Source organism: Mytilus trossulus, chromosome 6 (assembly GCF_036588685.1).
Source record: "Mytilus trossulus isolate FHL-02 chromosome 6, PNRI_Mtr1.1.1.hap1, whole genome shotgun sequence".
Lineage (NCBI taxonomy): Eukaryota > Metazoa > Mollusca > Bivalvia > Mytilida > Mytilidae > Mytilus > Mytilus trossulus.
The window spans coordinates 34,824,068-34,834,873 of record NC_086378.1 but is presented as its reverse complement, the minus strand read 5'-3'; the positions used below and the strand labels follow the sequence as shown (position 1 = coordinate 34,834,873).

General features: G+C 30.0%; 2 protein-coding genes across 7 annotated transcripts in view; one reads left to right on the top strand and one right to left on the bottom strand.

Annotated features, from left to right (window-relative positions):
* Positions 1-10,806, top strand: part of LOC134721218 (low-density lipoprotein receptor-related protein 2-like) — a 125,905-nt gene that overhangs the window by 41,364 nt on the left and 73,735 nt on the right. The window lies entirely within an intron of this gene.
* The window catches only part of LOC134721217 (uncharacterized), a 43,268-nt gene continuing 33,141 nt past the window's right edge, over positions 680-10,806 (bottom strand). For all 4 annotated transcript variants that reach the window (XM_063584021.1, XM_063584020.1, XM_063584023.1 and 1 more), the window contains one exon: positions 680-1,577. The gene's annotated coding sequence lies outside the window, so the exon portion shown is untranslated. The remainder of the gene's footprint in view (positions 1,578-10,806) is intronic.

Here is a 10,806-nt window from a genome sequence, read left to right as displayed (position 1 = left end):
GTTTTGTGAAAATAAGATTGTTAAACCTGAGTGAAATTAGGTCAAAAGGTCTTCCTTCTTGAAAATCAAGAACATCTTTGGTTATCTGCGAACTTTAATTAAAAAAAAAACACAGTTCGGTCTCTATTTCGATCTCGAACTGCAACTAAAGAAAACGACTGGAATTCGATATTGATAAATTATGTTTACATTCAGCGTTTTCAAGTGGTCCTTTCAATCTTTTCGTTATTAACAGAACAACGAACAAAACTAATGACGCAATGCCAGGTCCAAATCTTTCATGTTTTTTTATTCTTTACTTATTATGAATAAATACAAACGATCTATTTCTTTAAAAAATAAGACAAGTATATGTTAACCGATTGCAAATAAGACTTTATCTTTGCACAATATAACAGTATAATGATAAGGCACAATGGTCAAGTATGTAAATAGAAAAAGCCCTGAATATAAAAGATTACAGTAGTATACAATATATGCAGCATTGGGTTACAAGTATTTAACACATGAAAAGAAATATAAGTACAAGGCTATGACATATATAATCCAGTTCAATACTGTACATTCACATATTAATGTAAATAAATCATAGTGGTAATGCAAGGTCCATTTTACATTTTGGAAGTTCATACAAATAAGGAATAGGTACAAAATTACATATAAATAAAAAAAAAATAAAAAATTTTAACACATTTTATTAATAAGCAACTATAGCAAGTGTAATACCATCAAACCATGATACGTCACATCCTGTTGCATACGAATTCCCCCGAAAATAGGTATGGAAAAAATATTACCTTGATTATGTAAGTTGTAGGTAAGTAATCCTACATTGTATTCCAGTGAAACATTTTTGGATCATAAATCTTATTCTTGGGTAATTCAAATTACCTTTATTTCTTCTAATGGGGTTACTATAGAATAGTTTGACAACTTGAGGTTACATGGTTACTAGATTAAAAGCTTGTACACATGTTAAATAACGGGGGAATTTTGATTGGTTAACTTCAAGTGAAGTTTTTTTTCTTATGAAATGTTATGTGAAATTTTATCTATAGTACTGGACGGGATAAAACTTGACTCATGCCAAATATTACTTTATTTAAAACAAAGAGAAGTCCTGCACATTCTTTTGAAAAGTGCATATTTTACAAAGACTAATAGTGGAAATCAATGGACATCAAGCCTTAGTTGCCAGTTCAATATACATTTAATTGGCGCATTAGGTCCCAAGAGTTTGATAGTACCAAAAACAGATACCTCTGTACTGGGTCACACGGAAATTATGTCCTTCGATTCCAACATCATGTATTTTTAAGATTTATTATTCAAACAATCTCATTCTACGTAAATATTGAATAAAATCAAGAAAAAGTTATGAAATATTCTAACTCTACATCGTTTACTCTCCTCATTTTCTAAAATCACTAAAATACAGATAAATGTCTCAAGTTTTGAATCTTGTAAGTTGACTTTCAATTTAGCACTATATTGTCAATCTCAAATGACTCATAGTTTCCTACTCATTACAAACAGATGTAAAGCAACGTTTCTAAATCCCTGTTTTGGATTTCATCCTGAAAAGATACGCAAAAAGACAATTGTTAATGATATGTACTATATTTATAAATGGTGTATTGATAGTGAATTTATAGCTAGCTAAACCTCTAACTTACACCATAATATTAACAACGATGTTTGAACAAAACTAACAGACATAATAGGTAAAAAAATCGAAAAAAGGGTCATAGCATTCAACGATGTGATATCATATTAATCACTTAAACAAAATACCTACAGAAACATTGGCCCAATAACACAATGACCGGATGTGTAAGTATAGAGCCACGTCATGGGTATCAAAGAAACACAAAAAGACATGCAGACACAAAGCATATTAGCGAACATTAAAGACAAGAATACACAATTTATTATAGAACAATAACACAATGACGGGATGTATAAGTACAGAGCCACGTCAAATTAATACTGTTAACCGGGAAAATTTCGCGCCGTCTTTATTTAGCAAGTTGATGAGGCAATCTATATTTGCGTAATTTTGAATTTGCGATTTTCCTGTGACCTATATAAATATGTTCATAATTCATTTAGAAAGTGAACAGGTTTACATTTATCGTAAATCGAGTGGACGTGATAAAATCGTTAAAAAATATTTTGTTCTCGGTTTATTAATGTTAATGGAGATTAAAATCTGTCATGTTTGCTTGTATACACAGATACATATACAGTACAGATGAACTAATCAATAGTGAATTAGAATAAAACGCTGACAGGATGTATTCTAATTAATCGATCTTTTGACTTTTGATTGTACAATATTAAATGAGGTAGTTCTTTTAAATCTGATTGGCAAGTGTCAATTACATATGTGTAACAGGTGTTCTTTACATAACAATATCCGTAATGTCTGTATTGTCAACTTGCTTGATATTTTTTTCCATTAGTTTAAAGTCATCGTTATTATCATTGCTTTTCATTTAGAATTTTGATTTGATTAATTATTATTTAAAAAACTTTAGATTTTTCGAAAAACTAAGGATTGTCTTGTCCCAGGCATAGTTTACCTTAGCCGTATTTGGCACAATTTTTTGGAATTTTGGATCCACAATGGTCTTCAACTTTGTACTTGTTTTGCTTTTTAACTGTTTTGATCTGAGCATCACTGATAAGTCTTATGTAGACGAAACGCGCGTCTGGCGTACTAAATTATAGTTCTGGTACCTTTGATAACTATTTACACCACTGGGTCGATGCCACTGCTGGTGAACGTTTCGTCCCCGAGGGTATCACCAGCATAGTAGTCAACACTTCGGTGTTGACATGAATATCAATAATGTGGTCATTTTTATAAATTTCCTGTTTACAAAAATTTGAATTTTTCAAAAAACTAAGGATTTTCTTACCTCAGGCATAGATTACCTTAGCCGTATTTGGCACAACGTTTTATAATTTTGGATCCTCAATGTCATTCAACTTTGTACATGTTTGGCTTTATAAATATTTTGATTTGAGCGTCACTGATGAGTCTTATGTATACGAAACGCGCGTACAGCGCACTTAATTATAATCCTGGTACTTTTGATAACAATTCTATCATCTGCAAAATTGGTGTTATGCAGTGATCCTCTGTATAACGTTATAAGTATGATGTATAGATATGTATGATCTTTATCTTATAAATATAGTGTTATTGAAATTTTGGTGGTGATTTTATTTTCGATTTCACTTTTTACCGCGGAAATAGCGAAAATAAAGTACCAACAATAACAGTAAAATTAATATTCATAAAGATAAATAAAAGAATACAATAACACTTTATAAAGATGATAAGCAAAGTCAGTACCCTTACGACAAGACCATCGTGCATTCTTTTTGAAGTTGATAACAGGTCTTTTTTTCCAATCCGCAGAAACACCTATACTAAAACAGTGCATTCGTTTTGCAATGCAGGATGTACAAGTATTCATCAACGTTCAGACAAAATTGGGACATTACCTTTTGATGCCTTGTGTAGAGATATTTTTAAACCCTTGCAGCAAGGGGTTCGTTTACGTACGTGGTCTTTTGCAAGGATAAGTTTTCCATCCCTATCAAATATACCCTCGTTTTGCAATCTAAACTCACCCGACCTACGGGCTCTGCTACATTGTGTTCATTATTAATGCGTTCTCGTTCTTAACATGCATGCATTAATTATCAATGGACGTTTAGCAATCAATAGAAAATCAATCAATCAATTTAGTTTCAAACAAACGCATCTTTCAGTTCACCAAAAGATAACATATAGTATTTAATAATGATTTTATTTTTTATGGTATTTGTCGTCCTCTAAGGATTAAAATTATAAGGTGTCTACTAACACTTGTCATCAGAGAACATAACATTTTTAAAGGAATTCAAATTTGCACAAAAGTCGTTAAGAACAAACACAAACACACGACGACACCTTTATAGCCTTACTATATAAATTATAATCCTATCTAGTAGGCACATACTCATGACATTCTCTGACAAATTTAGTTTTTTGTTTGAAATTATAAAAATATCTTTCAATTATTTAAGTATTCAATTTTCGTTGACTTCTCAAAATACTCAGACGGTAAATGATATGATCGATAAAAGATATTATTTAAATGATGGTACATCTACCTTTTTTTATTACAGAATGTTGATGCATTGCCTTTCCGTTTTGCTTAGCGAAAAAAGGGGAATTTCTGTCCTCTCAATTATAAACATATAGGTCTTTTATAATTAACTATAAGATTGTAAAAACTTATTATTTAACATTAAATTACTAGCAGATAAGTTATGTTGAACTTATCAATCAATAGTACCACAATATCCACACAAGAAGATAACAAGCAATAGAAGTTGGAAATATGTCACAAACATCACTTGCCGAAAATATGTTTGAATCAAAATTCCTCAATCACATCCGCCTGATATTATTTAATTTTACCATAATGTGGTACTCAAAAGGTGAAAAAACTCATCATAGATACCATGATTGAATTTTTTGTATACGCGCCACAAATTATTTTTTAAGTAGAAAATTGAACCCCAACCAGTATGCAACTCATCTTACGTTTTTGTAATCAGAAAAAAATATGAGAATCAAAGATGCATAAGCCGATTTGCAACTCAACTATTACTATGAATATATGAATGTATATTATTGTACAGGTACAAATGTTTATTAACTTTGTTTTCAACCCATAACATGAAATCAAACAGACCTATAAAAATTCCATTGCACGAGGACACCAACTATTTATATTTGTGTTTGTATCGGATTATGTGACCATCGGAAGTATTCATCTGAAAATAATGAAATTGCGTCTAGCCAAAAATTCTGATACATATTTGCAGGTACATGCTTTGTTAACTGTTAACTCATACTTTTTGTAATTTGAATAAACGTTTTAGTAAGTTATAGATCAGTAATTTTGAGATCTTGAGTCAAATCGGTGAACACGAATTTGACTGCTAGTGTCCTTTTGATGTACTTTGTATAAACAGCATCTCACGCGCGATCCGTACGATTCATCAAGTTACGTTTTTGTACAATTTTTCGTCAATATTCTTGTCATTTCGAATATACAAAAGTGACATCTTTATGTTATAAAAAAGAAGATTTGGTATGATTGACAATGAGACAACTGAAACTAGTTGATTTGATAAGTCGCGATTACGTTAATCTCCATCCTTTCCTCATCAAATGTTTTATCATACATATTTTTAAATTACTGTACAGTATCTAAGGTACAAGGTTTTCAGAAAAAAACTTTGGACATTGAACAAGTTACCATGGAACAAATCATGAATTAATTTGCATAATTTGTGTAGTTTCGTGATTTTTTCTTTGTTTTTCATCAAATATTAAGTATATTTTAGATTTAAAAAGTATGTGCGTATCCAAGAAACAACTTTATATTTGGTGAGATTTTTTCAATAGTTATAATAAAGCTGCTGTTTCTTGACTGCGCACGATGTTTCCACAACAGAAATTAAGATAGAAAACTGCATAAATTCTGTATTTTTCATCGTTTTTGTGAAAACAGTACATATTATGACGTAATTGGTACGTCATCACATACAAATCTTAATGTTTTTCATTGATTTTTCTTTACCCTATGCATTTTTAATCAATATGTGACAATCTAAAAAAGTTATCATACATTTTATTTTCTTGGGCCAAAACTAGGCCTCAATGCCCCTACACCTTTGTTATCAGAAATCGGAGAGAAAATGTAACACAGAGATAAACAATCAACATAGCTGATAACTTCAGAAGTAAATGGGTGATTTTTTCTTCTTGAATAGCAGTTGGAAGCAAATAGGTAAGAGACAATTTTTCAATGCATATTTCAGTGATCGGGATAGAAAGCATACTGCAAAATATGGTTTTGATTTAAAAGCAAATCAAGGAGTTGGTTTAGCTGAAAAAAGGTTTACATTGAATATATATGAGATGTAAAGAGTGAATTAGGACCAACTTAAAATATATATGGATATTCATCATTTAGAAAAGAGCTACTGGTAAATTTTGATATTAGTCAAATTCACTACAGAAAAGTACCATTTAAGAAAAAGTATGAAGAAATGGCAAGTACATATTTATTGGTGTGGTTATTTCATGATTGGCCTAATATGAGAACCAATTTCGACCATTTATTTTAGATATCTTGAATGGCGATATCACCAAATCAGTCCATTTATCACTTTACTACTGGGAATTGGTCAATGGAATGCACACAGGGACATTTGAAAATTTGTATTATCGATGATATTGCGACAGCTTAGGTTCGGAGTCCTTTTAGAACTAAAATCAGTCCTTCAATTAAAGGGATAAAAGTACTATGAATTCATTATCTTTGCATACACTGTCACTAGTAACCCGAATTTAACTTGATCGGACAAAAACGCATTAACGCTGTTTAAACGAAATTAATCTTCATTTGATAAAGATTGACAAAAATTAAAAATCATTTTCAATTTATTTCAATGTTTATCAAATCATTTTAATGCCAGTCAAATAGCTTCGCTTGCAGTCGTTCAATTTAATTCAAGTTGGCGGTAAGTTACGTCAAACAAATAGGCCACGCCCCCGTTAAACTATTTCAAACTGGGATCAATTCGTTTTAAACCGTGTTGCGACCCGAGCTTTTAACAGGTAAATCACTCAAGCAAAACAACATCGATGTATCTTTCGTTTATTTGTTTCAAACTTTATCGACTTAAAATTATATATATAAATGCGTGTATTCTTATTAAAGTAATATACTTCACAATTTTAACAAATGAATGATCAATACACGTAACATATAAAAATAATAAAATATTGATGCACGGTTTAAAAAAATCAAAACTTATGAATCTGTTAAAAATAAAATAGTTAGATGTTTAACATATTTTTGATTTGCCCAAAAGCCGTAGATCTTTATCTCACATATTCGATTCAAAACTCGCTGAGTGCTATGAAAACTTGTGACATGTAAGTATCGTATGGTCCATTGCAATGTCTTACGAAACTTTAGGTATTCCTGTATATTTCCGTTTCTCATTTTCTGTCTTACTATAGTGTACTCGTTAATTAAATATAGACACGGAAATTAAAGTAACTTACAACAAATATTTATTTTTCACATAGTTTAAATCGGTGTATCTTATAGTTTCGGTCAGCAACAAATATTCCCTAGCTGCATATTGATATATGAAATAGCTAGTAATCAAAACAATGATGTGTGAAATAATAAAATTAATGAAGATAATGTTGACATTTGTTGAGTCTTGCACACAACATTGTAAATGAAGGAACAGCTCAATAAACTTTTAAAACTGTGTCAAATTGTAATATCGGTCACTGACGCGAAACGGGCGTTAATTGTGGAAAAGTACACACTACGAAAATTGTGAATTGTGGTTTCGATCTGTAAAGGGATTATTGTGCTGGCATGCACCGTGACTTACAACAAGTCTTGCTATAAATGAACATATATTCTGTTTATTTGACATCAATTTTAGTCTGCGATAACGATGGGTTGGTTGATTTAAGTTTTACGACCTTGACTTGCTCTAAGTCGGCATTCTCTTACGTCTAATGCATTTAAAAAAAACCGTATATTTACGTTCAGGGCATATAATATAAGTATACCTACAAAATTAAAATCAACATCAACATTATTAAAATAAACAAGAATGGAAAAGAAACAATCATGCATTGTTGCTTTGATGATATTTTTTATTAACTATATTTAAGGGGTAATGTCTAAATAAAACTAATTGTCGTACAAATAAAATATTTCATCTAGGTGCTTTCGTTGAAGTTCGCGTTACATATCAAAATGAATGTCATTGGTCGGAACTTTTGCAAACTTTCAATCTAGGTGTTCTCATCGAGGTCCGCGTTCATTTTTCAATTCAATACACAATATTTCATCTAGGTGCTTTCGTTGAGGTTCGCGTTACATAGTAAAATGAATTTCATTGGTCGGAACATTTGAACACTTTCAATCCAGGTGTTCTCATCGAGGTCCGCGTTCGTGTTTCAATTCAATACACAATATGAAGTCCAATATGGTAAAAAAAAGAATTTTAAACTCTACGATGTCCGAGTAAATAAATAGAATTTAGAAAATAAAACACTTTTACGATTCTTCAAACACAATACAAATACTATCCTTTTCGCTGATGAATAATTATTACTATGATGTGTATACTATTCAATTTGGGAACAGTATACCTTACAATATATATGTTCCTGATTTGATTTATTCCTCGAGAAAATAAATTTGATTTATCCACTTAAATCAATAATTGATCAACTTGAACTTTAAAAAAGTTACAATTATATACCTTTTCACATCCTTTAATTTAATGAAATTTAATCGAAAAAACTAAATAAAATTAATTGTATTATTTAATTTAGATTCTTTATTTCTTATAAAACCAAGTTAACGGTAAAAAGAAATATATTTTTACATATAATATTAACATACAGATTTTGCGTATGACAATTTGCACAACTTGAAACGAGCAACAAGAATGAGCGATTGGTGATCAGACTTAGCTTGAGAACATACTTTTATTTATATATGATTCAAATTAATTTACACAAAATTTTCAAAACACAATATTTTTTTAAATAAATAAAGTGCCCAATTTCGAAACATTTACTCTGCTTACATAGTTAGGTTTAAGAAAAGGTCTTTTACTTTCTGTTAGAGCTGTGCAGTTTAGAATATAGTGAAATATATCAACCAATCTCTTGAGAGTTACAAAGTACATAGTACCTTTCCTGTCTCATAATTCTACGCCATCTACCGGTTTCTATAGGTAACCGATGATTTTCAGTTCTAAACCTTCATAACGTTATCTTATCTTTATAACGTAATACGTCTAAATATTCTTCAAATTCAAAGTTTTCTTTAAACAGTTTTAAACATAATACTTTTGAAGAATATTCCATTTCTGATTTCCAAGTCTGCTGAAGATGATAAAACAATCTCTGTTATATATGTTCAACTTTAACCCTTTTGGATTAAAACTATAGTTACTCTGATTTAACCAAATATTTTAAAATCCATATTTTTTCAAGATATTTTTTATACAAATCAACCAATCGAAAGTATATATCTTTATTACCAAATTCTACATAAACTATAGGTATACAATTATATCAACATCAATAATACATATAATACATACATAAACACAGACTATGTGACAGCAGAAGGTGTTGTAGAATAAACAAACATTATTTTAACATTTCGGATCTAAGCTTAAAAGATCTAAATGTAAATTTACCTAAATAACACAATTCTTTTACATTATTATCAGTTTAAAAAATTTGTACATCGACGGTTTTTTCCAATAAAATGGCTTAATATAAATTGTTCTAAAACCTTGAAAACGTGGACATTTGAGGATGAAATGAAACTGATCCTCTATATCATTTTAACAAAAAATACATATTCTATTATTTCTTGCTATACCATAAAATCTTCCATTTTCTATAGCTAAGTAAATCCATCATCTACGTTGAGTTTATAAATATATCTATATAGTTTACTATCATGACTATCAGAACTGTTTACAATGTTAGACCAAAAAATATACCATACGGTGTTCCACATATACTGACATAGGATAAGCGCCTAGCTCTCCATAAACCATAAAGCTAGGGTTGATTTTTTTCAAGTTTAACTTTCTAATGCATCAATAAAACTAAATCTCCAAATTTCACAGCCAAATAGCAATATATAGGCCGTACAATCTTATCAGAAAGATCGTACTGACATTTAATTACTGGTAGATTAACTAAAATAATTGCTTCGTTTTTTATTAATAAATCGATAAATTGAAGATCTGAATGGAATAAAAACATAAATAAAGAAAATATTTGTTTAACGCCATTATCTTTGACTATCCTACAGGTATACTAGCCAGGAGACTGTACAATGGCGGATCCAGGTTTTGTTCTGTAGATAAAAACTCCCGTTTGTTTGACGAAATTATTTTTCGATTGGGACATATGGTTTGAATCCCCTCTTTTCTGTGACCAGTGGTTGTCGTTTTTGTATATATTTTTTCTATAAGTGTTTAACATCAATCAGGCCGATAGTTTTCTTGTTTGAATTGTTTGAATTCATATTTGTAATTTTGGGAAATGATATAAACGTTTATGCGGTTAGGTTTTTGCTCGTTGTTGAAGGCTGTACGGTGATCTAATTTATTGGCAAGTACACCACATCTTCTTACATTTATTCGTTAAATCATGTAGATCTTCATCAAGCCTAAATAAATAAATGATTTTGAAAATGTACTTATTGTAACTATACAAATTTTAATTCCAAATAATTATGTTTATCTAACATATAATTATTATCAGCGGAGACATATACACACCAAGTCTAAATTGGTTTAAAAAACAGACACATTATTATTGTCACATGTATATGTAATAGTGTGTTTTTATGTAAAAAAAAATCTGTGAATATCTACCACCACTGTTACGGCCTTAAGAGATCAGCTGTTCTCGCGAGCTTTGAATAAACAAATCCAAACCAAAACAAGTACATAAAATGCATATTTTTAATCACAATCTTAATATAGAAACACTTAAATTGTAATACACATTTTTATGAATAATTCAATTTTATTAAATCTTTGTCAATCAGGCATGTACAGCAGCATCAAGGGATTGTAAATATACAATTCCTAATATACAATTCCTTGGCAGTATGAATTTGTATTCTTCTATATTGTGACCTTATTTGAACTAAA